Here is a 26,902-nt window from a genome sequence, read left to right as displayed (position 1 = left end):
ATCTGGGATGGCCACTTTCAGAATACAAAATGGATGCTCACAAAGAATATAGGGAAATGTGGACAATACTAAACAACAAGCAGGCACAGAGCCTGAATGTATATTTGGGAAGCAGTTACCAGACGGAATCGAAACTCTGGGTCGATTAACATATTGATGGCCCATCTCCGAGGAACAAAGGACTAACACTCAGGTAATTGATACTGTCGCAGACATCCCTGCGCCAGTACCCCAACCAAAGGACACAAACAAAGCAAGGCCAAAGGCCACCTAAGACACGCCCAGCCATCAGGGCACCCATCCCTTTATTGGTTAAGATCGATAACAATGATCGAGAAGCTGCCCAAATAATTGGGACCAAGTTTAAGGCCCGCCTAAAAGCGCACAAAGCCCCTCCAAGTATAAGAAGGAACCCCCACAAGAGATGCGCTCTCTTGGATTTGGCTCTCAAGCGGAGAGACCCATCCACCAGCATAGATTATCATAGAATTCACAGTGCAGAAGGAGGCCATTCGGCCCATCGAATCTGCACCGGCTCTTGGAAAGAGCACCCTACCCAAGTTCAGCACCTCCACCCTATCCCCATAACCCAGTAACCCCACCCAACACGAAGGGCAATTTTGGACACTAAGGGCAATTTATCATGACCAATCCACCTAACCCACACATCTTTGGACTGTGGGAGGAAACCGGAGCACCCGGAGGAAACCCACGCACACACGGGGATGATGTGCAGACTCCGCACAGACAGTGCGGAGCACAGCATCACCAGAAGCAAGTAAGTTCAAGGTCAGCGCTCGCTACCAGACGGATGACCTCAGCTGTTCTCCTGTATCTCTTCGAACCCAACAGCCTCAGATTCGAACAACGGCCATTGATCCTCTGACTAAGTGGGCACCCAAAGTTAAGTATAGGCGTTAGTGTTAGAGATAGTTTAATTTGTAGTACTGTTGTGCATGAGTAGATATTACTGTGTGTGTAAATAAATAGTATTGACTTTGAACTAAGTAACTGGTGTATTGGCTCTTTGATCGGTATTCGGGTTTGAATCTTGTGGCGGTATCGAGAGATATCTGGCGACTCTGAAAGTAAACATAATTAGGATTAAGGAAGGCGACCATATTGCCCGCCATATTTATAGCAAGTAAACAGACCAACGTTACGAAACCCATGCAGACGTGGGGAAAATGTGGAAACTCCACACGAACAGTGACCCAGGCCCGGGATTTGAACCCGGGTCCTCAGCGCTGCAGTCCCAGTGCTAACCACTGTGCCACATCCCGCTCCCTTCAGTTTGCAATCTCACCAGCCGGCTCCCGTTGGCGGGTTCTGGATTCAGCCCAGATATGGCGACACACCAATTAAGAGCAAATTTCCATCTCATTAACGAGACGGACGCCCAATCTAACGGCCTGCTGGAAACTAACTGGCACTCCAGTGAGAGGTCACGCGGGCGTTTAGCATTCTTATTTAAAAACGGGAAGCTAGCGCAATGGCTGCTGAGGGGAGCTGAGGAGGTGAGTAGCTATTTCCAATCCCAGCATGCAACTCAGGGGCACTGGAGTTGCTGCCTCAGTGCTCGGCTGGGGAATGGGCCTGGACGGATGCTGTGCAACATAGGTCGGGATCACCCCTGAGCTGGAGGGGGTGAGGGGCTCTGTGCCTGCGGGGCCTACAGGTGATCCTCCAACATTGTGCATACCCATAACTGGTGCAACAACAGCTGCAGCCTGTCTGTCCTACCAAACACATCCAGGACAGGGCCCTGAATGTGGTTATTTGCTGAATGTCACTTTAACTCCCTTTGGCTGTGAGCAACCTCTGGCAGCACAGCTGAAGGCCATTGTTATTTGTGAGAGTATTCCACAGCTGCAGGTTGTGTTTGCTGTTTGCTCCTGCTGGTGGCTGCAAATGCCTGGAGGCTGCTGTTTCCTTCATTTTCTGGAGCAGGAAAGAAGGACGAGTTTTTCGAAGATACCTGTGTCCTGGAACATCAGGCTCAAGGGGATGTATTAGTCCTGAAGGCAATCCGGTTTGAAGCAAGAAGACGCTACGGTACCTGGTGCCTGACATTGATCCAATTGGGTTACCTGATGACGCCATTGAAGAAATGCTTTTGCAGACTACTGATACCTTTGTAGCTGGAGTGGTGTGGGCTGCATGTAACTGGCACATCACCGCAGGTTAAAGACGTTGGAAGTCAAGGATGTTCAACAGCACCTTGAGCGCTTATAGAATATGTGGATGCCAGATTTGGTTCCGGTGAGATTGGGCCGTGCGAGAAGGCCTGCACAATTGTGGCTCCTGGACGGAGAATGGCACTGATATGCAGAACAAGTAATACGTTGATGGACAGATCATTTCTACGACAAAGTTCTGGACATGATAACACATTCCCAGGCTTTTCCTCCATTTCTGTTGAGGAACCAGTGAGGGTTGATACCATGCGTTTTGTTTTGTGAAAATTAGCTGATATAGTTTTGTATTGGTACCAATTTGGGACGGTGGCGTTTCCTTGATGTTTAATAGTTTGTGTGATATGTGGAATGTAATGTAGCTGGTTTTCAAATTTTTGTTACTGTTGACCGTTTAAAAAAACAAAATATTTCAAGCAGTTTATGTTTGCTGTTTGCTGCTGCTTGTAGCAGCCAATGCCTGGAGGCTGCTGTTGCTGTTTGCATCTTTTTCTGGAATAAGGAAGTGGAGGATGGGAGGATGACCTGCTGCCTGGGCTGGAGAAGGTAAACTCTTTCTCTCTTCTGGTGTGCTCAGGGTTGGTACAATTTTCCACTACTGAGGAGTCTACTGCTGGGAGCTGCAAGAAGGGGAGAGAGAGGCAGATTGATCCGAATGAGCGGTGTTGGCTGCTTGTTGTTGCTTGCAGCTACAGATGCCTGGATGCTGTGTGTTTTTTTGCTGCTGCCTCTTTACTTTTCTGGCCTGGAGTAAGGAAAGGAAGGATGGTAAGATGTTCTGCTGCCTTGGCTGGAGAAGGGGAAGGGGAGCTCTTTTTCTCTTCTGGCGTGCTCTGGGTCGGTGCGATTGGCCACTGCTCGGGAGTCTGCTGTTGGGAGTTGCAGAAGGCAGAGCGAGAGGCGGATTGATCCGAACCAGCAACTTGATGAAGATATTGAAGAAATGCTTTTGCAGACTGCTGGTGATTTTGTTGTGATTGATTTTTGTTGTGGGAAGCTTGGTGGCACAGTGGCTAGCACTGATGCCTCAGCTCCAGGGACCTAGGTATAATTCCGGCCTCGGGTGACTGTCTGTGTGGAATTTGCACTTTCCCGCGTGTCTGTGTGGGTTTCCTCCGGGTGTTCAGGTTTCCTCCCACACAGTCCAAAGATGTGCAGGTTAGGTGGATTGACCATGGATTGACCATGCTAAATTGCCCCTTAGTGTCCAAAAGGTTAGGTCTGGTTATTGAGTTACAGGGATAGGATGGAGGGGTGGGCTTAACAAGGGTGCTCTTTCCAAGAGTCGGTGCAGACTTAATGAGCCAAATGGCCTCCTTCTGCACTGTAAATTATATGATTCTATGACTCTGGTGAATGCTGCATGTTGACTAACACGTCACCGCAAGCCAAACACGCTGGGCGCCGAGAATGTTTTACTGCACTTTGAACACCAGTGGAACATGTGGATAACGAGCTTTGGTTCCGACTAAATTAGCCCATATAAGGCCTGTACAATGGGGGCTTATGGACAGAGAATGATATGTAAAATGACCATACAGCACAGATTCTCCGTTTAGTTGAGGACGTCCATGGGGGTGATACAGTGTGTTTGGTTTTCTTTGCCTAAATGTGGTTGTACCAATATTCTGTAGTGGAAAGGTACTTGTGTGTGTATGGCATGGTGCCTTTTCCTTATTGATTAATGGTTAAGTGTGATTTCTGGACTATTAAGTAGTTGGTTTTCATCTCTTTGGATAAAGGTATGGTTGACCGTTTAATAAACAAAATATTCTCCAGTGTGTCATTAGAGTGTCCCTTTAAGAAATGTTTTTGTCTTATCACATGGCTTCAGTGATGTCATTGTGTGGGTGGAGCTGGGCTGTGGCTCTGAGAGTTTTTACTTTTGCTTTGAGTTTGGACTGGTTTTGAACTGCACAGGTTGAAAGAAGTGAATCTCTATCTTCATTTTAAAAGCTGTTTTCAGACTGCTTGATAACTGACAAGAGATAATTGATTTCTGGAAGAAATTCAAACCTGCTGTTTGAAAAGGGGAACAGAGTATCACTAACAAGTCTTATACCAGTAAGAATGCCTTTTTTCTACAAATTTGCTGGGCCACACCTTTAAAAAGAGGTTTCTGGTTTTACTTGGATTTTGTTATTCAATTGGAACAGTTAAGGGGGAATTCATTAAGAGTTATACATAGATTACTGTAGCTGTGTGGGGTCTTTATATTTGTAGTTGATAAAAATTCTGACTGTGTGTATTTATACAAATGTTAACTAAATTTGTAGAATAAAGCTTGTTTGTTTGATTAAAACGCCGAAGAACTTTGTTGAATAACACCTGAAAGGCAGGCTCTTGTGCTCATCGTAATCAAAATCAATAAACAGTGTAGGTCAGGTGAACTCCATAATATTCCTTGGTGTTTTCTAAACCCTGGCCCATAACAAAGTTGTGCTGTAGGTTGTGTTTTCTGCTTGCTGCTGCTTGTAGCTGCAAATGCTAGGAGGCTGCTGCTGTTGCTTTCTTCTTTTTCAGTAGCCAGAAAGGACTATTTTTTCTGAGATACCTGGAATACTGGACTCAGGGGAATGTATGAGTCCAGATAGCAATAGGTTTTGAAGCAAGAAGAAGCTGCGAGGCCTGGTGGGTGACATTGATACAAATAAGCAACCTGATGAACATATTGAAGAAATGCTTTTGCAGATTGCTGATGCTTTTGTTGCTGGTGCGATACGTGTTGCATGTAGCTAGCACGTCAACAGGGGTCAAACATGCTGCAAGTCAATGATGTTCAACTGTACCTTTAGCGCCTGTGGTATATGTGGATGACAGGAATTGGTTCCGTGTGATTGGGTCATGTGGGAGGGCCTGTACAACTACGTCTCATGGACGGAGAATGGCATTGATATGTGGAACAAGCAACAAGTAATGTATTGGTGAACTGATCATTTTTAAGACAAACTTCAGGATATGCTAAAAAATTCTCAAGCTTATTCTCCATTTCTGTTGAAGAACCTGCAAGGTGTGATACAGTGGGCGAAATTCTCCGGAAACGGAGCGATGTCCGCCGACTGGCGCCCAGAACTGCGCAAATCAGACGGGCATCACGCCGCCCCAAAGGTGCGGAATGCTCCGCATCTTTGGGGGCCGAGCCCCAACCTTAAGGGGCTAGGTGGGCGCCGGACGAATTTCCGCCCCGCCAGTTGGCGGAAAAGGCCTTTGGTGCCCCGCCAGCTGGCGCGTAAATGACATCTCCGGGTGGCGCATGCGCGGGAGCGTCAGCGGCCGCTGACAGCTTCCCACGCATGCGCAGTGGAGGGAGTCTCTTCCGCCTCCGCCATGGTGGAGACCATGGCGGAGGCGGAAGGGAAAGAGTGCCCCCACGCCACAGGCCCGCCCGCGGATCGGTGGGCCCCGATCGCGGGCCAGGCCACCGTGGGGGCACACCCCGGGGCCAGATCACCCCACGCCCTCCCCAGGACCCCGGAGCCCGCCCGCGCCACCTTGTCCCGCCGGTAAGGTAGGTGGTTTAATTTACGCTGGCGGGACAGGCATTTTAGTGGCGGGACTTCGTCCCATCCGGCGGGGGCGGGATTCACGCCAGCCCCCGACAATTCTCCGACCCGGCAGGTATACTCGCCCAGTATGTTTGTTTTTTGGTGCAAATGCGCTGATTTAGTTTTTTATTGGTACCAATATGAAATGGTGATGTTTCCTCATTGATTAATGGTCAGTGTGCTATGTGGAATGTTAAGTAGTTGATTATCAAATCTTTGTTAATGTTGACCGTTTTTGCCAATAAAATATTACTCCTGGGTACATGTGCCATGTCTCAGACGAGTGTTATTGCCGAGCAATCCAATCAAACTGTGAGGTCTGGACGCTTCGCCTGAACACTGGCAGTGTCACAGTAAAAAAACAGAAACCAACAATCAAACACTCTAGAGCTGGGCATCAGTACTGGGTTACCCCCGCAACTAGAGGGTGAGTGTGTAGATCAGGAGAGGGCAACTGAACACGGTCTCCCTAATGTTCCAAGCAGGGGTTTAGGGGCTCCTGCTGTTGTCGGGGGTGAGTGTGCAGAGCAGGATCCTCCTGTACAACTGACTCGGTGGATGACACTCTGAGAAGATGGGGCACATAAAGATGGGGTGGGGGTGGGGGATGAGAGAGTCTCAGGGTGGAAGCTCTAACTGATTGTCGGTCTCTCTCCTTCTCCAAGTCCTTACAGAAACCAAGATGGACGGTTTTATTGACCCCGCAGCAGCAGCCCTCGTGGTGCTGGTGGCAGCCCAGGAGGCCAGACGCAGAAGAAAGCAGCAGCATTCACGCAGGCTGAAGGCAGCACCCCATGTGCAGAGGGCCGCCGCACACTCTACAGACCCGGCCCCCCATCTGGCCGAGAGGCACTTAGAGGGGGACGCAGCGACGGCCCAAGGTGTACAGGAGTCTTTGGTCATTCGAGACGTGACAGCATGTGCCACAGGAGGCTCTATTGCATCAAGGAGATGGTGCAGTACCTGTGCCATGTCCTTGATAACTTGGCACCACGTGGAGGTGGAGGACACCCGCTCTTGGTGGCCATGAAGATCATCGCAGACCTTTATGTAATAGATTCATACCAGGGCTCGTGTGAGGACTTGTGTGGCATTTCTCAAGACACAGCCAACAAGAGCATCCGTGAAGTCATGGATGCCCTGTATGGCCGTGTAGCTGACTATATTAACTTTGAGCTGGACCAAGCCCATCAAGATGCCTGGGCAGCAGGATGCCGGGATGCCCCAGGTCCAGGGGGTAATAGATGGCACACATGTCGCCTTGCATGCACTGGGGCATCAGAGAGTGCCCTTCTTAAACAGGAAGGCATCTCTGGCATCATCATTCCTCCCTGTTCTTCCTGCTGACCTTGAGTCCCACCGGTGTCAGGAGGTGGCAATTTGGTTGAGGTAAAGACCACCGTCGTCTCCCTGGTGACAGGCCCCGGGTTTTGCTCCAGTGCTCCCTCCTCCTGGATGGTGCCTTGGGGGCCCTGGGGGTCTCCATGGGACAGGGAGACAGCTGGAATGAGCTTTAGAGCTCCTAAGTCATCTGGCTCCTGGAGCCTCCCCGTTGTCTGCACCATGGTGTTGACACCCTCAGCGATGCTCAGCAGTGACTGGACCACTCTCTGCAATTTCCCTGGAATGTCCACCTACATCTGGAACACATCCCTTAGCGACTGGGACAGGCGCTGAAGTGCCTCGGCAATGTCCACCTGCATCTGGGACACCCCCTTAGTGACTGGGTGGATAGGCCCTCAGCCATGATCGACGCTGACTGAGTCACACCTTGGACACCACCATTCATGACGCTGACGTAGTGCTCCAGGCTTTTCACTGCTGTTGCCACCCCAGCAGTGTTGGCCTTGGTGCCTTGCATTACCAGCGCCATCTCATGCATCCGTAACCTTTCGGTCTCCTCTAATCTGCTATGCACTCAGCAGAGTGTCGCTGACATCCCCTCCTGAAACTCATGGCCGTGCCCTAGCGTCTGCACTAGCTCCAGGATAACCTTGCCCAGAGGCTTGGCACCTGACTGGGACCCAGCTGAGTCCTAGGATCCAGCAGATCTCCAACAGCCAATTTAGAGGGGAAGCCACTTAAGGTGTCCAGAGACAGGTTTAGATACCTGGGGATTCAGGTAGCGAGGGACTGGGCGATGCTTCACAAGTGGAATTTAACAAAACTGGTGGAGCAGGCTAGGGGGATCTCAAGATATGGGACACGCTGCACTCGACTTTGGTAGGGAGGGTCCAAGTGGTGAAGATAAACATTCTGCCGAGGTTCTTGTTCATATTACAGACACTCCCGATCTTTATACCGAAGGCCTTCTTTCGGAAACTGCAAACAATTATCTCAGACTTTGTATGGGACTTTTAGGGGAGATGCCAAGGATTAAGAGAACCCTGTTACAGAGGCAGAGGCAGAGGCAGCAGGGAGGGTTGGTGTTGCCGAACATGCTACATTACTATTGGGCGGCGAATGTGGAGAAGGCGAGGAGATGGTGGGAAGGAGAGGAGGTAGAATGGAGACGGAATCCTGTAAGGGGGTTCAGCCTAAGGGCTATGCTGATGGCAGCGCTGGCAATGGTGCCAAGCAGATACTCGGGGAGCCCAGTGGTGCAATCCAGGGTGAAGATCTGGAACCAGCTGAGGAGGCACTTTAGGATAGAGGGGATGTCGTTGTTAATGCCGGTGTGAAAACCACAGTTTCGAGCCAGAGGAGGATAGTTGGAACATATAGGAAGTGGAGAGAAGTGGGGCTGATTAAGGTGAGGGATTTGTATCTGGCCAGTATAGATGAATTGAGGGAGAGCGTAGCTCCCGAGAGAAAGTGAGTTTAGGTACCTGCAGGTAAGGGACTTTGCGTGGAAAGTTTGGAAAGAGTTCCCCAGGTTGCTGAGGTACACCCTGCTGGAGCAACTGTTGCTTCCGGATGTGGAAGGGGAGGGCAGGATCAGAGACGTATACATGTGGCTGGAAGAACAGTGAGGTGAGCGGATGGTTAAGATTAAGGAGAAGTGGGAAGGGGAAGCTGGGAGGGGAATAATCTGGGGAGTATGGAGTGAGACGATACAAAGGGTAAATGTGACCTCCTTGTGCGCAAGGATGAGCCTGATACAGTTTAAGGTCGTACACAGGGTAATACATATGATGCGGGCAAGAATGAGTGGGTTCTGACTTCCGGTGGCGACCATGGAGGAGTAGGTCGCACATTCGATAGCTCCCGCCTGAAACGGACATTCGGACCTTTTTTCCCGACTTTTCTCGGACTTTAGGGGATAGAACAGTGTAGTGGACGATATTAAGAAGGATTCCCCAAGTCGAGGGGGTAATAGATGGCACACATGTCGCCTTGCATGCACTGGGGCATCAGAGAGTGCCCTTCTTAAACAGGAAGGTACCTCTGGCATCATCGTTTCACCCGGTTCTTCCTGCTGACCACGAGTCCCACAGGTGTCAGGAGGTGGCAATTTGGTTGAGGTAAAGACCACCGTCGACTCCCTGGTGACAGGCCCTGTGTTTTGCTCCAGTGCTCCCTCCTCCTGGAAGGTGCCTAGAGGGCCCTAAGGAGCAGCAGATGAAGTTCTTTAAGGACTGTTTTGCTGAGCTGAAAAAGGAAAGGTTGGACCCGATCAAGGCTGCAATCGATCAAGTGGTATTGAATCAGGCGGCCCAAGGGAAAGAGATACAAGAAATTGAGCGGAAGTTGTCTACCCAGGAGGACTATCTAACCGTGCTGGGGCATAAGGTTGAGGTGTTGGATGAGCGTCACAAGAGAATGCAGAAGTTGGAGGACCTGGAGAACAGGTTCAGGAGGCAGAACTTAAGGATCGTTGGCCTCCCCGAAGGAATTGAGGGGTCAAATGCAGGAGCATGTGTTGCGAGCATGCTGGAGACGCTGATGGGACCCGGGGCGTTTTCTCGGCCCCTGGAAGTGGACGGAGCGCATCGCAAGGAAGCCTAAGGCGAATGACCTGCTGAGGGCCATGGTGGTTTGTTTCCACCGTTTTTCGGACAAAGAACTCGTCTTGCGGTGGGCCAAGAAAGAGCGGAGCAGCAGATGGGAGAACAGCGAGGTGCGCATCTACCAGAACCTGGGAGCGGAGCTGGCCAAGAGATGTGCTGAGTGTAACCGGGTGAAGGCGATCCTCTTCAAGAAGGGAATGAAATTCGGGATGCTGTATCCAGCGTGGTTGTGGGTTACGCACGAAGACCGGCACTTTTACTTTGAGGCACCGGACGATGTATGGTCTTTTATCAAAGAAAAGAAGTTGGAAGCGTCTTAAAGGACTTAAGTCTTGAAGGAGTTATGTGGCGGCGGTTTGTTATTTTTGTAATTCTTGTATCGGTTCAAATAAGACTGTATGTGGTTCTGGGCTAAGTATGGGGCTGGGGTGGTGGTTTGAGGGTGCTTTGTTTTTGTAGCGATTGGATGCGGATGGGGGACGGGAGCCCAAAAGTTGGTGCTATTTTGTGGGAGGGTGGGTTTGGTTCCAAGCGATTGTTTTCTACATTGTTTTATGTTAATTTCCTTTACTTGAGGTTGTTTGCTTACTGGGGACTGCGATGTTGTTAAATGGTTTATGCATGTCAGGAGAAGGGTTCGAACAATAGGGAGCCAGACTGTTTGGCACCAGGGGTGGGGCTGTCGGGGTCAGCATGGGCCAGCTGACTCTCGGAAGTGAGGTGGGGGGTGAACATGTGCTAAGATGGTGCTTGACCTGGGGGATTAGGTTTTGGGTGCTGTTGTGGTGGGGGGGGGAAGGGGGAGGCTGCTTCGCTGACAGGGGAGGAACTATTATCGGGGAACAAAAGGGAGGTCGGGGGTGGTTGCTGCTTGTGGGGGAGCTCGGGGGCGTGGGCTCTGGGCTGGCCAAAAAAAGGTTATGGCTCTGAAAGCAGTTGTAAGAGGGGAACTAATTTCAATTCGGTCCCATAAAGAAAAGGTGGAACGAGCAGAGAGGGAGAGATTAGTGGAGATACTTCGAGTGGATAGGAGACATGCGGAGGCCCCGGACGCAGAAACTACACGCAGAGTTTGAGTTGTTGACCACGGGGAGGGCGGTGGAGCAGTTGGGGAGGGCAAGGGGAGCGGTCTACGAATATGGTGAAAAGGCTAGCAGGATGTTGGCGCACCAGCTTAGGAAGAGAGAAGTGGCCAGGGAGATTGGGGGAGTAAGGAATAGGGAGGGCAACATGATCTCGGACGGACTTCCGGTTGCAGCTATGCGGAGCTAAGCCGCACGATTCGGCAGCTCCCGCTATTACGGACTTTCGGGCTCGTTAGAGGAGCACCAGGGGAATGTTTTTCGAAGACAACCCGTGGGGAAGAGAAGAGAGAGGTCCCCCTCCAACTTTTATGGACCGGACCAGAAGTGAAACGGCCAAAAAAGCGGCACTGGAGCAGGTGAGAAACGAGGGAAAAAACAAAATGGCGGCGGCCGGGGACAAAGCGGAGTGCGGGCCGGAGCTGCAGGAGTTCATAAAGCACTGCTTCGAGGAGCTGCGGCAGGAGATGCTAGCGCCTATGCTGTCGGCAATTGAAGGTCTAGGGATGACCCAGAAGGCCCACGAGGTAAAGATCCAGGAGGTACAGAAAAGAGTCAGTGAGAATGAGGACAAGGTCCTGGGCCTGGCGGTGAGAGTGGAGCAGCATGAAGCGCTACACAAGAGGTGGGCGGGAAGACTCGAAGACCTGGAGAACAGGTCGAGGAGAAAGAATCTGCGGATCCTGGGTCTCCCTGAAGGAGTGGAGGGGGCCGATGCCGGGGCATACGCGAGCACGATGCTCGGGGCAATGATGGGCGCGGAGGCCCCTTCGAGGTCGCTGGAGCTGGACGGGGCACACCGGGTGCTGGCGAGGAGGCCCAAGGCAAATGTTACATGGGCTGGGGGAGAGAGACAAGGCTGCGACAGGAGCTGCGCCAGAGGGGGTGGGGCAGGCTTTGGAAAGCGCGGGGTTTTTCCCGCGCAAGGGAAGAAAGGCAGGGAGGGGAACGAAGGAACACATACTGATTGGGACACTCCCACACGGGGAGGTCAACGGGATGGCGGGGGAAGCCGGGGCCAGCAGGTGTCAGCTGACTTATGGGAGTGATATGGGGGAGCAAAAAAGCTAGACAGGGGTCTAGCGGGGGGGAGGGGGGGAAGGAAAGGTTGCTGCTGCACTGGCCGAAAGGGAATGGGACACAGAAGAGGTGGTCGGGGCGAGGGTCCCCCGGCTGGGGGACTGGAGGGTGAGGGGGGCGCGGACACGGGACTGGCCTAGAAAAAGAGATGGCTAGTCGGCGGAGGGGGGGGGGGGGGGGGGGGGGGGGGGGGGTGAGAGCCCCTCCAATCCGGCTGATAACGTGGAACGTGAGGGGCCTGAACGGGCCGGTGAAGAGGGCCCGAGTGTTCTCGCACTTAAAGGGACTGAAGGCAGACGTGGTCATGCTCTAAGAGACACATCTGAAGGTGGCGGACCAGGTCAGGTTAAGAAGGGGATGGGTAGGACAGGTATTCCACTCGGGACTGGACGCGAAGAATAGAGGGGTGGCAATATTGGTGGGAAAGCATGTGTCATTTGAGGCCAAGACTATCGTAGTGGATAATGGAGGGCGATATGTGATGGTGAGCAGTAGGTTGCAGGGGACGTGGGTGGTGTTGGTAAATGTATACGCCCCGAATTGGGATGATGCTGGATTCATGAAGCGCATGTTGGGGCGGATTCCGGACCTAGAGGTAGGAAGCCTGATAATGGGAGGGGACTTCAACACAGTGTTGGACCCAGCACTGGACCGTTCCAGATCAAGGACTGGAAAGAGGCCGGCGGCGGCCAGGGTGCTTAGGGGGTTTATGGATCAGATGGGGGGGTGGACCTGAACCGAGCTGGGACCAGTGTTCTGGCGAAAAGAGTAAATAGGGTGGTCAATCGGACTTTAAACTAAAGATTGGGGGGGAAGGGAAAGTCAGGGAACCAAGAGGTGAAGTAATCAGTGGGAAGCGTAGCTGCTTAGGAATACAAAAAAGCACGAAAAGACAAAACTCACGAGAGGTTACGATAGTCCCCATCCCACAAAATATGACACAGTGTATGGAAAGGCTCAGTAAACCAAGGTCCACCACACTAAGAAAACAAAAAGGGATGGTCAATAGAGAATTAAAGGTGCTATATTTAAATGCGCGCAGCGTACGGAACAAGGTAGATGAGCTTGTGGCTCAGATTGTGACTGGCAGGTATGATGTGGTAGGCATCACAGAGACATGGTTGCAGGGGGTTCAGGACTGGCATTTAAACATCCAGGGATTCACAACCTATCGAAAAGACAGAGAGGTGGGCAGAGGGGGCGGGGTTGCCTTGTTAATTAGGAATGAAATTAAATCAATAGCACTAAACGACATAGGGTCAGATGATGTGGAGTCTGTGTGGGTAGAGTTGAGGAACCACAAAGATAAAAAAACCATAATGGGAGTTATGTACAGGCCTCCTAACAGTGGTCAGGACCGGGGGCACAAAATGCACCACGAAATAGAAAGTGCATGTCAGAAAGGCAAGGTCACAGTGATCATGGGGGACTTCAATATTCAGGTGGACTGGGTAAATAATGCTGCCAGTGGACCCAAGGAAAGGGAATTCATTGAATGTTTACAGGAGGGCTTTTTGGAACAGCTTGTGATGGAGCCCACAAGGGAACAGGCCATTCTGGGCTTAGTGTTATGTAATGAGCCAGACTTGATTAAAGATCTTAAAGTAAGGGAGCACTTAGGAGGCCGTGATCATAATATGGTAGAATTCAATCTCCAATTTGAAAGAAAGAAGGTAGAATCAGATGTAAAGGTGTTACAGTTAAATAAAGGTAACTACAGGGGCATGAGGGAGGAACTGATGAAAATCGACTGGGAGCAGAGCCTAGTGGGAAAGACAGTAGAACAGTAATGGCAGGAGTTTCTGGGAGTAATTGAGGACACAGTACAGAGGTTCATCCCAAAGAAAAGAAAGGTTATCAGAGGGGGGATTAGGCAGCCAAGGCTGACAAAGGAAGTTAGGGAATGCATCAAAGCAAAAGAGAAAGCCTATAATGTGGCAAAGAGTAGTGGGAAGTCAGAAGATTGGGAAGGCTACAAAAACAAATAGAGGATAACAAAGAGAGAAATAAGGAAAGAGAGGATCAAATATGAAGGTAGGCTAGCCAGTAACATTAGGAAAGACAGTAAAAGTTTCTTTAAATAAATTAAAAACAAACGGGAGGCAAAAGTAGACATTGGGCCGCTCCAAAATGACGCTGGTAATCTAGTGATGGGAGACAAGGAAATAGCTGAGGAACTAAATAAGTACTTTGCATCAGTCTTCACAGTAGAAGACATGAGTAGTATCCCAACAATTGAGGAGAGTCGGGGGCAGAGTTGAATATGGTAGCCATCACAAAGGAGAAAGTGCTAGAGAGACTAAGAGGTCTAAAAATTGATAAATCTCCGGGCCCAGATGGGCTACATCCTAGAGTTCTAAAGGAGATAGCTGAAGAAATAGTGGAGGCGTTAGTTATGATCTTTCAAAAGTCACTGGAGTCAGGGAAAGTCCCAGAGGATTGGAAAATCGCTGTTGTAACCCCCCTGTTCAAGAAGGGAACAAGGAAAAAGATGGAAAATTATAGGCCAATTAGCCTAACCTCGGTTGTTGGCATGATTCTAGAATCCATTGTAAAGGATGAGATTTCTAAATACTTGGAAGTGCAGGGTCGGATTAGGACAAGTCAGCATGGATTTAGTAAGGGGAGGTCGTGCCTGACAAACCTGTTAGAGTTCTTTGAAGAGATAACAAATAGGTTTGACCAAGGAGAGCCAATGGATGTTATCTATCTTGACTTCCAAAAGGCCTTTGATAAGGTGCCTCACGGGAGACTGCTGAGTAAAATAAGGGCCCATGGTATTCGAGGCAAGGTACTAATATGGATTGATGATTGGCTGTCAGGCAGAAGGCAGGGAGTTGGGATAAAAGGTTATTTTTCGGAATGGCAACCGGCGACGAGTGGTGTCCCGCAGGGTTCAGTGTTGGGGCCACAGCTGTTCTCTTTATATATTAACGATCTAGATGAAAGGACTGGGGGCATTCTGTCTAAGTTTGCCGATGATACAAAGATAGGTGGAGGGGCAGGTAGTATGGAGGAGGTGGGGAGGCTGCAGAAAGATTTAGACAGTTTAGGAGAGTGGTCCAAGAAATGGCTGATGAAATTCAACGTGGGCAAGTGCGAGGTCTTGCACTTTGGAAAAAAGAATAGAGGCATGGACTATTTTCTAAACGGTGACAAAATTCATAATGCTGAAGTGCAAAGGGACTTGGGAGCACGTTGGGATTCTCTAAAGGTAAACTTGCAGGTTGAGTCCGTAATTAAGAAAGCAAATGCAATGTTGTCATTTATCTCAAGAGGCTTGGAATATAAAAGCAGGGATGTACTTCTGAAGCTTTATAAAGCATTAGTTAGGCCCCATTTAGAATACTGTGAGCAATTTTGGGCCCCACACCTCAGGAAGGACAGGCTGGCACTGGAGCAGGTCCAGCGGAGATTCACACGGATGATCCCAGGAATGGTAGGCCTAACATACGATGAACGTCTGAGGATCCTGGAATTATATTCATTGGAGTTTAGGAGGTTGAGGGGAGATCTAATAGAAAATGACAAGATAATGAATGGCTTAGATAGGGTGGATGTAAGGAAGTTGTTTCCATTAGCAGGGGAGACTAGGACCCGGGGGCACAGCCTTAGAATAAAAGGGAGTCACTTTAGAACAGAGATGAGGAGAAATTTCTTCAGCCAGAGTGGTGGGTCTGTGGAATTCATTGCCACAGAGGGCGGGACGTTGAGTGTCTTTAAGACAGAAGTTGATAAATTCTTGATTTCTCGAGGAATTCAGGGCTATGGAGAGAGAGCGGGTAAATGGAGTTGAAATCAGCCATGATTGAATGGTGGAGTGGACTCGATGGGCCGAATGGCCTTACTTCCGCTCCTATGTCTTATGGTCTTATGGAGGTTTGCAAGGCCGCAGGCCAGGGAATTTTCTTTTTTCTCCCCTGTGCATAAAGCCTACTCCCGGATAGATTTTTTTGTTCTGGGCAGGGCGCTCATCCCGAGGGTGGAGGGGACGGCGTATTCGGCCATAGCCGTTTCGGATCACGCCCCGCACTGGGTGGAACTGGAGCTGGGAGAGGAGAGGGACCAACGCCCGCTGTGGCAGCTGGATGTGGGACTGCTGGCAGATGAGGTGGTGTGTGGGAAGGTGAGGGGGTGCATCGAAAGGTACTTGGAGGCCAACTACAACGGGGAGGTGCGGGTGGGGGTGGTATGGGAGGCGTTGAAGGCGGTGATCAGGGGAGAGCTAATCTCCATCAGGGCTCATAGGGAGAAGACAGAGGGCATGGAAAGGGAGAGGTTAGTGGGGGAGATTTTGAGAGTGGACAGGAGATACGCAGAGGCCCCGGAGGAAAGATTACTTGGGGAAAGACGACGGCTCCAGACGGAGTTTGACCTGTTGACCACAGGGAAGGCGGAGGCACAGTGGAGGAAGGCGCAGGGAGCGACCTATGAGTATGGGGAAAAGGCAAGTCGGATGCTGGCACACCAGCTACGTAAGAGGACGGCAGCGAGGGAAATAGGGGGAGTCAAAGATGGAAGGGGAGCCACGGTTCGGAGTGCGACGAAAATAAACGAGGTATTCAAGGCCTTCTATGAAGAGCTGTCCAGATCCCAGCCCCCAGTGGGGGAAGAGGGGATGAGACGATTCCTCGACCAACTGAGATTCCCGAGGGTGGAGGAGCAAGAGGTGGCTGGTTTGGGGGCACCAATTGGGTTGGAGGAGCTGAGCAAGGGTTTGGGGAGTATGCAGGCGGGGAAGGCCCCGGGACCGGACGGGTTCCCGGTGGAGTTCTACAGGAAGTACGTAGACCTGTCGGCTCCGCTACTAGTGAGGACCTTTAATGAGGCAAGAGAGGAGGGGACCCTGCCCCCGACAATGTCGGAAGCGACAATTTCTTTGATCCTGAAGCGGTACAAGGACCCACTGCAATGTGGATCGTATAGGCCGATCTCGCTCCTCAATGTGGATGCTAAGTTGCTGGCAAAAGTGCTGGCCATGAGGATCGAGGACTGTGTCCCGGGGGTGATCCACGAGGACCAGACGGGATTCGTAAAGGGCAGGCAATTAAACACTAATGTGCGGCGGCTCTTAAAACGTGATAATGATGCCATCGGAGGAGGGAGAGGCGGAGATAGTGGCAGCTATGAACGCGGAGAAGGCCTTTGACCAAGTAGAGTGTGAGTACCTCTGGGAGGTGCTGCGTAGGTTTGGGTTCGTGGGAGGGTTTATCAGTTGGGTTAAGCTCCTTTACAGAGCCCCGGTGGCGAGTGTAGTAACGAACCGGCGGAGGTCGGAGTACCTTCGGCTGTACCGAGGGACGAGGCAGGGGTGCCGCCTGTCCCCCCTGTTGTTTGCATTGGCGATCGAACACTTGGCCATGTCATTGAGGGAGTCTAGTAAATGGAGGGGGGTGGTCCGAGGGGGAGAAGAGCATTGGGTGTCGCTTTATGCGGATGACCTGTTGCTGAACGTGGCGGATCCAATGGAGGGGATGGTGGAGGTCATGCAGACTCTAAGGGAGTTTGGGGAGTTTTTGGGCTACAAGCTCAATGTAGGGAAGAGTGAGCTCTTTGTATTATAGGCAGGGGACCAAGAAAGAGGGATAGGGGACCTACCGCTGAGGAGGGCGGAGGGGAGCTTTCGGTATCTGGGGATCCAGATAGCCAGGAGTTGGGAGGCCCTACATAAACTGAATCTGACGAGGTTGGTGGAGCAAATGGAGGAGGACTTCAAAAGATGGGATATGTTACCGCTCTCGCTAGCGGGTAGAGTGCAGTCGGTCAAAATGGTGGTCCTTCCGAGGTTTCTGTTTGTGTTTGAGTGCCTTCCCATCGTGATCACCAAGGCCTTTTTCAAGAGAGTAAGTTGGAGTATAATGGGGTTTGTGTGGGCGATTAGGACCCCGAGGGTAAGGAGAGGGTTCCTGGAATGCAGTAGGGACCGAGGAGGGTTGGCGCTGCCAAACCTGGGGAGCTACTACTGGGCAGCAAATGTGGCGATGATCCGCAAGTGTGTGATGGAAGGAGAGAGGACGGCATGGAAGAGGATGGAGATGGCGTCCTGTAAAGGAACAAACCTGGGGGCGTTGGTGACGGCACCGCTGCCGCTCTCGCTGACAAGGTACACGAGCCCGGTGGTGGCGGCAATGCTAAGGATCTGGGGCCAGTGGAGACGGCACAGGGGTGCAATGGGAGCCTCAGTGTGGTCCCCGATCAGGGGTAACCACCGATTTGTCCCGGGGAAGATGGATGGGGGGTTTCGGAGCTGGCATCGGGTGGGGATTAGAAGATTGGGGGACCTGTTCATTGACGAGACGTTTGCGAGCCTCGGGGCACTGGAGGAGAAGTTCGAGATACCCCCGGGAAATGCCTTTAGATATATGCAGGTGAGGGCGTTTGTGAGGTGACAGGTGAGGGAATTCCCGTTGCTCCCGGCACAAGAAATTCAAGACAGGGTGATCTCGGGTGTATGGGTCGGGGAGGGCAAGGTGTCGGCAATACAGCAGGAGATGAAAGGGGGGAAGCGCTGGTAGAGGAGCTGAAGGGTAAATGGGAGGAGGAGCTGGGGGAGGAGATTGAGGAAGGTCTGTGGACTGATGCCCTAGGTAGGGTTAATTCCTCCTCCTCATGTGCCAGGCTCAGCCTGATACAATTTAAGGTGGTTCACAGAGCGCACTTGACGGGGGCGAGGTTGAGTAGGTTCTTTGGGGTGGAGGACAGATGTGGAAGGTGCTCAGGGAGCCCGGCGAACCATGTCCATATGTTTTGGTCATGCCCGGCACTGGAGGGGTTCTGGAGAGGAGTGGCGGGAGCAATATCTCAGGTGGTGAAAGTCCGGGTCAAGCCAAGCTGGGGGCTAGCAATATTTGGAGCAGTGGACGAGCCGGGAGTGCAGGAGGCGAAAGAGGCCGGCATTCTGGCCTTTGTGTCCCTCGTAGCCCGGCGAAGGATCTTGCTAATGTGGAAGGAGGCGAAGCCCCCCAGCGTGGAGGCCTGGATAAATGACATGGCTGGGTTCATAAAGCTGGAGAGGATTAAGTTTGCCTTGAGAGGGTCTGCGCAGGGGTTCTACAGGCGGTGGCAACCGTTCCTAGACTATCTCGCGGAGCGTTAGAGGAAGGTCGGTTAGCAGCAGCAGCAACCTAGGGGGGGGGGGGGGGGGGGGGGGCGTCCTGGGAGAGGGGGGAGGGGGGATTGCCTGGGAGGGTGGATGAGCAACAGATAACATGAAGGGTTCGGGAAACTGGCACGAGCGGGAGAGAGCCAGTGTACAAAGCTATGTAAACATATCATTTTACCATGTATAAATCTTGCTCTGTGCGATTTCTTGTCATTTTGTTCCGGGGGGGGGGGGTTATTGTTTGTAAGGGTGAAAAATTGTGTTAAAAACTTTAATAAAAATATTTTTTTTTAAAAACATGATCTCGGACCCGGGGGGGGGGGGGGTGGGTGAACGACGTTTTTAAAGAATTTTATAGAAAATTATTCGAGTTGGAACCCCCACCTGGTGTAGAAGGGATGAGGCAGTTCCTTGATCAGTTGAGGTTTACGAGGGTGGAGGAGGACCTGGTCGAGGGGCTGGGGGCCCCGATTGAAGCAGAGGAAATTGTTAAAAGACTGGAGGGCATGCAGACGGGCAAGGCTCCGGGGCTGGACGGTTACCCGGTAGAATTCTATAAGATGTTCTCAGAGGTGTTGTGCCACACTGCTGATGAGGACCTTTAATGAGGCTAAAGAGAGGGGAATCCTCCCCCCAACGATGTCACAGGCTTCGATCTCACTCATCCTTAAGCGAGAAAAGGACCCGGAGCAATGTGGGTCATACAGGCCGATCTGGTTTTTGAACGTAGATGCCAAGCTGCTGGCTAAGATTTTGGCCACTAGGATAGAAGACTGTGTCCCGGGGGTGATAGGAGAGGACCAAACCGGACTTGTTAAGGGTAGACAGCTCAATGCTAATGTTCGGAGGCTTCTGAATGTAATTATGATGCCCTCAGAAGGAGAGGAGGTGGAGGTGGTGGTTGCGATGGATGCGGAGAAGGCTTTTGATCGGGTGGAGTGGGAGTATCTTTGGGAGACGCTGGGAAGGTTTGGGTTTGGTGAGGGCTTCATCGATTGGGTGCGATTGCTCTACCAGGCGCCGGTAGCGAGTGTGTGCATGAACTGGCCACACCGATGGACGAGGCAGGGATGCCCACTCTCTCCGTTGCTGTTCGCTCTGGCTTTCGAGCCGTTCGCCATGGCGCTAAGAGCATCAAGGAAGTGGCAGGGGCTGGTTCAGGGGGGGGGGGGGGGGGGAGCACTGAGTTTCGCTGTACGCAGACGTTCTGCTCTTGTACATCTCGGACCCGGTGGAGGGGATGGGGGAGGTTATGCAGACTTTGGGGGAATTTGGCAGGTTCTCGGGGTACAAATTGAACATGGGAAAAAGTGAATTGTTCATGATCCAGGCAAGGGGGCAGGAGGGGAGACTGAAGGAGCTGCCACTCAGGATGGTAGAGAGGAGCTTTCGCTACCTGGGAATACAGGTGGCTCGGAAATGGGAGGCATTACACAGGCTCAACCTAACCCGGCTGCTGGAGCGTGGAGGGAGACTTTAAAAGATGGGATATGCTCCCGTTATCATTGGCGGGGAGGGTACAGACCGTGAATATGACGGTCCTCCCCAGATTTTTGTTTGTCTTCCAGTGCCTCCCCATCTTCATCCCTCAGGGCTTTTTCAAGCGGGTAAACAAGATTATTTCAGGCTTTGTATGGGCGAATAAAACCCTGCGGGTGAAGAAAATGTTGTTGGATCGCAGTCGGGGGGAGGATGGGTTGCCGCTGCCGAATATTTGCAACTACTACTGGGCGGCGAATATAGCGATGATTAGGAAGTGGGTAATGGGGGAGTCGGCATGGGAGCGGATGGAGGCGGCGTCATGTAAAGACACCAGTTTGGGAGCACTGGTAATGGCACCTCTGCCATTCTCGCAGGCCCGGTACTCCACTAGCCCGGTGGTGGTGGCGGCATTGAGGATCTGGGGGCAATGGAGGTGGTATAAGGTGGAGGATGCGTCAGTCTGGACCCCGATTTGCAATAACCACAGGTTCGCGCCGGGCAGGATAGATGGCGGGTTCCGAAGTTGGCAGAGAGCAGGAATTAGATGGATGGGAGATCTATTCATCGAAGGGAGTTTTCCCAGTCTGAAGGCACTGGAGGACAAGTTCAAGCAGCCGCTGGGGAATGGTTTCAGATATTTACAAGTCCGGGACTTTCTGAGGAAACAGGTGTTGGCTTTCCCGCTGATGCCGCCACGGGGGATACAGGACAGAGTAGACTCTGGTATCTGGGTGGGGGAGGGGAAGGTGTCAGATATCTATCAGGAGTTGTTGGAGGCGGAGGAGACCCCGGTGCAGGAACTGAAGGGCAAGAGGGAGGAGGAGCTAGGTGGGGAGTTCGAGGCGGGTCTGTGGGCGGATGCCCTAAGCAGGGTTAATTCCTTCTCATCATGTGCCAGGCTCAGTCTAATACAGTTTAAGGTGTGTAGCCACCTAAAATGGCTGATTCCCTATTAATTTGGCCAAAACCTGATTTAAAATGGCTAACCGAAAAGGCTGATGGGAAAAGCATACAACAGGACACAAACGGACAGCTGCAGACAGAATAGCGTATTCGGATCTGTGGAAGTCGGCCCAGATCGATACCTAAGACTATTAGCAGCACATCAACACAGACATCTGCCGTGCATCCCCGGGAACAATTGCAACATATTAGCAATTGAATGCCGGGCCAGACCTTTCGCCGCCTGCAGCGGCTGAAACAAAGACACCCCTCGATCGAGGAATCGCCCCATTATTGGAGCATATCGAACCCAGTGATTGGGAACAAGTCCAATCACTTGGGACTCAGGTCAAGGGCCGCCCCGAGAGGCGGGAAGCCCCTGGGCCCTATAAAGTGAGGGGCCAAGTTCAGATCTCTCTCTCTCTCCCTTCTTCACATGCTCGCAACCTTCGACAAAGAACCGTAAGTCTGACTCCAGCGATCGCTACCCGATAGAGATTCCTAGCCATCGACCCGTATCAGCCTTTTGAATCCCGCAGGCCAGATCCAATTCGATAAACTATTTGTTTCCCTGACCTGGTGGGCCATCTCCTAAAGTTAAGTATTGGCCAGTAGTGGTAGGTTTTGATATAGATAGTAGGATTATTGTGTAAGTATTGATTGCTGTACATAATAAATGACCGTTGATTTCAATCTTACTAAGCGGTGTGCTGACGTATTAATCATAACTCGAGCTTGAATCACGTGGTGGTATCAGAAAGATACCTGGCGACTCGTGAGCAAAGGTGACATAATCAGAGCTAATAAAACTAAGGCTAACCGGGCACACATGACGGTGGCAAGGATGAGCAAGTTTTTGGGGGTAGAAGATTGATGTGTGAGTTGTGCGGGAAGCCCAGCAAAACATGTCCACATGTTTTGGGCATGCCTGGAGCTTGGAGGATTCTGGCAGGGGTTTGCCAAGGCAATGTCCAAAGTGCTAGGTACGCGGGTGGTGCGAGTCCAGAGATGGCGATCTTTGGAGTGTCAGAAGACCCGGGAGTTCAGGGAGTGAAAGAGGCCGACGTTTTGGTCTTTGCTTCCCTGGCAGCCCGGAGGCGGATCCTTTTAATGTGGAGGGACTCGAAGCCCCCGAGTGTGGAGACTTGGGTCAGTGACATGATAGGTTTCACAAGCTGGAGAAAATAAAGTTTGCCTTGAGAGGTTCAATGCTGGGGTTCTCGCGGAGGTGGCAGCCGTTCGTCGACTTTCTTGTGGAAAATTAAAATGTCAGCAGAAGCAGAATTCTGAAGGGAGGGGAGGGAGGGGCGGGTAGGTGCAATATGGTTAAGGGATGTACAGAAGGGGTAGGGTGGGAATTATATTATAACATTATAATAATAATGTTATTATTATTGTTATAATAATAACAATAATTCTGTTATTATTGTTTTGTTTGTTATTATTATAAACATTTTGTAAATGCTTCAATAACATTTAAAAAAAAAAAGAATGAGTGGGTTCTTTCAGGGGGTGGCAGACGAGTGTCAGAAATGTGGGCAGGGACCAGTGAACAACTCACATATGTTCTGTGGCTGCAAAAAGTTGGAGAGATTCTTTTTTTTTTTAATTTAGAGTACCCAATTCTTTTTTCCAATTAAGAGGCAATTTAGCATGGCCAATCTGTGTTAGTCCTTGTGTCTGAATAAAGCTCGTAGTCTTACAGTTGAAGTAGATGCTTAATTGTAAGTTTGTTCTCTCTCCAGCGTTTATACTATGTTACACCAGAGCTGCCTGTCTGTGTCCTGCTCAGCAGCTGCTGTTCCTGTGAAGAATCCCCTGATTTCCTGTCTGTATTCATACATCTCCCGTGCTCCCTCTAGTGATTGCTTTGTTGTATTGCATTTACATTGACCCCTTGTATATATACACAGATATGCAGATCTCTCCATCCTCAACGGAGTCAGTCAGTACTCTCTTGTTCCAGGGTGCTGCGAGAGTTATTTTCAACTGCTGGCCGAAGTTCAGGCAATGTTGTGCCTTTTGAGGTCGAATTTGTTGGTTTTGTGCCTTTAAAAATCTTGTTTGTGAGTTTCAGGCATTGCCACTTTAAGTGGGCGTGGTCTGCATCTGCTGATGTCATCATTCTCGTGGGAATCGATTGCGCATGCACAAATCGATGTCCTTTACTGTGAGCTTCTTTGTAAACTGTGCATGCACGGCATGCGCACATCCATCTTTCAACTGTGCGCTCTTTTTGACCAACTCCGCATGTACGGCTTACATCCATCTTTGAACTGTGCGCTCTTTTTGACCAACGGCGCATGCGCAAGACGATCTGCACCCAAAACTTTTTTCAATTGCGCATGCGCGGCTTCTGTTTCCTGCGCATGCGCAGACCCAGATTTGCGTCTTTTGTTTCCCGGGCAGTTTAAAATGTGCTCTTAACTGCTTTAGACCTGTGGGGAAGAACGTTATGCGCATTTTTTCTAGGTAAGCACTTATTATCTTTTTCTTGCAATCTGCACTTTTCAACCGCGATTTCTAGCATTAAACCTTTCTGTTCTGGTAATAATTGTTTGAGTTTTGCATCACTCATTCCCTGTGCAATTTGGTCTCCAAGCATTGAATGTCTGAAAGAAGCATTGTTACTGGTGTTACAGTGATCTTCAAATTTTTTCAGTGTTACTTCTAATTTGGTATTGTCTTCACCTTTCAAGTATTTAAAGCCGTTATATATTTCTCTAGCTTCATCTCCTGCGAGGAGCAGTGCTATTTTCATTTCTTCTGAGGCTGTTCTCAAATCATTAGCTATGATATATATTTCGAACATTTGTTTAAAGCTTTTCCATCTATGACTCCAGCGTGTATACTGTGTTACATCTGAGCTGCCTGTCTGTGTGCTGCTCACCAGCTGCCGTTCCTGTGAAGAGTCCCCTGACTTCCTGGCTGTCTGTATTTATACATCTCCTGTGCTCCCTCTAGTGATTGCTTAGGTGTATTGCATTTACATTCACCCCTTGTATATATACACACAGATATGCAGATCACTACACAATCCACCTACCCTGCACATCTTTTGGGTTGTGGAGGTGAAACCCCAGTAAACTCGGGGAGAATGAGCAAACACCACACGGACAGTGGCCCAGAGCCGGGATCGAACCTGTGACCTCGGCGCCGTGAGACAGCAATGCTAACCACTGCGCCACCGTGCTACCCTAAATTGGTAAGATTCTGGGTGGGAGTGTTTGCGGCACTAGCAAGGAGAGTAGGGGAGGAGGTTGAGCCGGACCCTTTGGTAGCGATATTTGGGATATTGGAGAAGCTGGGGCTGATAGATGGGAGGAAGGCCAATGTTGTGGCCTTCGCTTCTCTGACTGCCAGTCGACGAATTTTATTGGAGTGACGGTCAGCAACGCCACCGGGGGTAGCGGCCTAGCTGGGTGACTTATATGACCCTCTTCAGCTGGAAAAGATCAAATACGAGTTAAGGGGCTCAGCGGAGGGTTTTGAGGCAAGGTGGTGTGTGTTCGTGACCGTGTTTGAGGAGTTGTTCATCGCGCGAGTGGGGTGGCGAAAAAGGGAAAACATTTGTACAAACTGTATAGTTGTGTGTTGGGAAGTTTGTTTCCCGAATTGTTTATATGTTGTAACTTTTCATATACGTTTCAAATAAAATACACTAAAGAAAATATATTGGGTAAACAGGAATGCATACCTAAACATGTTGGATAAAGACTTGGGGGAGGTGTAGTGCAAGGGTATTGCATAAAAAGGGTTAATGTAGGACTGGGTATTGTATCGCCCACACTGTAAAGGATCTCATGACCCAAGTATAGAGGACAGTCTTGGATTGGACAGAGACATGTGTGGGGGCAAGAATGGAGACTATTCCAAGCTGAGATCTTTCTCTGTCTGTTAGCTTTGACAAAGAGTCATCATTTTCGAAACGTTAGCTCTTTTCTCTCTCTGCAGATGCTGTCAGACTTGTTGAGATTTTCCAGCATTTTCTCTTTCGTTTCAGATTCCAGCATCTGCAGTAATTTGCTTTTATCACTACTTCCCCCCTTTTTTCTTTTACATATTTTCTGTACAGTGTTAAAGAAAATTGTACAAAACAGTTAGATTAATTAGGATATGTATATCTGTACATGCGGTGATGATATTGGTTATTATACAAAGCCAATTAATATTTATGAGTCGCATCTTAAAAACATTTATGAGTCCAACTTTATGAATTTGTTCGGTTGAGTTTTTTTTCTTTCTGTTGTTGACGTGATGATATTGATATTGTAACTTCTTTGTGAATGTCGTCAGCGTTCTTGTGTTTTAAGTAACCAACAAGTCATCACGAGGTGTTCGAATGGTCGAACCACTGATGTTGACTGATGTGGACTTTTTTCTGTGGTATCGATTTATTGTGTCATCTGCCTTGAATACTGATGTGATTGTTTTTTCTGGAGCAAATGTGAATTCGTGAGATTCATTGTCATGCCATGGTATGTTGTACTCGTTGCATTGTCCTTCATGTGCAGAGTTGTGCCATGTTGTACAGGTCGTTGTTTCATTGTTGTTGTTTCTGTCGTTTCCGTCTTTGTTGTTTTCGTTGTCGCTCTTGTTGTTGTTTTTAGCATGCTTGTTGTTTCTGTTTTTGTTGTTCTTGTTGTTTTAGTTGTGCTTGTTGTTGCTGTTGTTGTCTTTGTTATGCTTCTTGTTGTAGATCTTGTAGTTTTTGTTGTTGTGCTTGTGGTTTTTGTTGTTGTTCCTGTGCTTCTTGGTGTTTTTGTTGTTGCTGTTGTTGTTCTTGTTTCTGTTGTGCTTCTTGTGGTTTTTGTTGTTCTTGTTGCGCTCAATGACTGTTCCGTGTGGATAATTTGAGTCATTCTCAAAGTTATTGGTGTCAGTGTCCTTTGTGGTATCTGATGTTACCTTGAGCGTTTCTTCTTGAGGATTGTAAGAATGATCTGATGTTGCATTGATCTTTCTGACATCAGTCATTTGTGGTGGACGTGATTCCTCTTCTTTGCTTCCTTGGTGATCCTCTTCTGGAATCATTTCCGGTTCATTTGAATTCTCTTTGGTTTCTTGATGCTCCTCTTCTGGAGTCAAAATTTTCAAGATTTCATTTTCTTGTGGGTAGTTTAGAGTGGATGAGGTTTCAATTGACGTGGTCTCACTGGACTCATGAGTAGCTCTACTCTGATTGTTGAGTCCTTCTGTACAGACGAGCTGAGATCTGTCAGTCTCGCTGTGATCCTGCACATCCTGTATGTCGATTGTGATCACATTGTCACTGTTTTCACATACAGTGGGTAGACTTACATTGTCTTCTTGTTGATTATGTGAGCTGGGTAGACGTTCATAGTCTTCCTTTTCTTGTTCACGTGAGGTGGATGGACCTTCATGATCTTGATCATGCATGGAGTTCGCTATGGGGTCTTTAATTGCTTCCATTTTAGAGTCTGTCAACGAGCTCTCTGTGGAAGCCTGCGTCACTCCCTCTGCGGAGGCTTGCATCGCTCTCTCTGTGGAGTCTTTCATTGCT

General features: G+C 50.0%; 1 protein-coding gene across 1 annotated transcript in view; it reads right to left on the bottom strand.

Annotated features, from left to right (window-relative positions):
* The window catches only part of LOC140389828 (spermatogenesis-associated protein 16-like), a 370,821-nt gene that overhangs the window by 238,312 nt on the left and 105,607 nt on the right, over positions 1-26,902 (bottom strand). The gene's annotated exons all lie outside the window — the stretch shown is intronic.

Source organism: Scyliorhinus torazame, chromosome 14 (assembly GCF_047496885.1).
Source record: "Scyliorhinus torazame isolate Kashiwa2021f chromosome 14, sScyTor2.1, whole genome shotgun sequence".
Lineage (NCBI taxonomy): Eukaryota > Metazoa > Chordata > Chondrichthyes > Carcharhiniformes > Scyliorhinidae > Scyliorhinus > Scyliorhinus torazame.
Note: the sequence above shows the minus strand (reverse complement) of the source record. Positions and strands in the feature narration are given on the sequence as shown.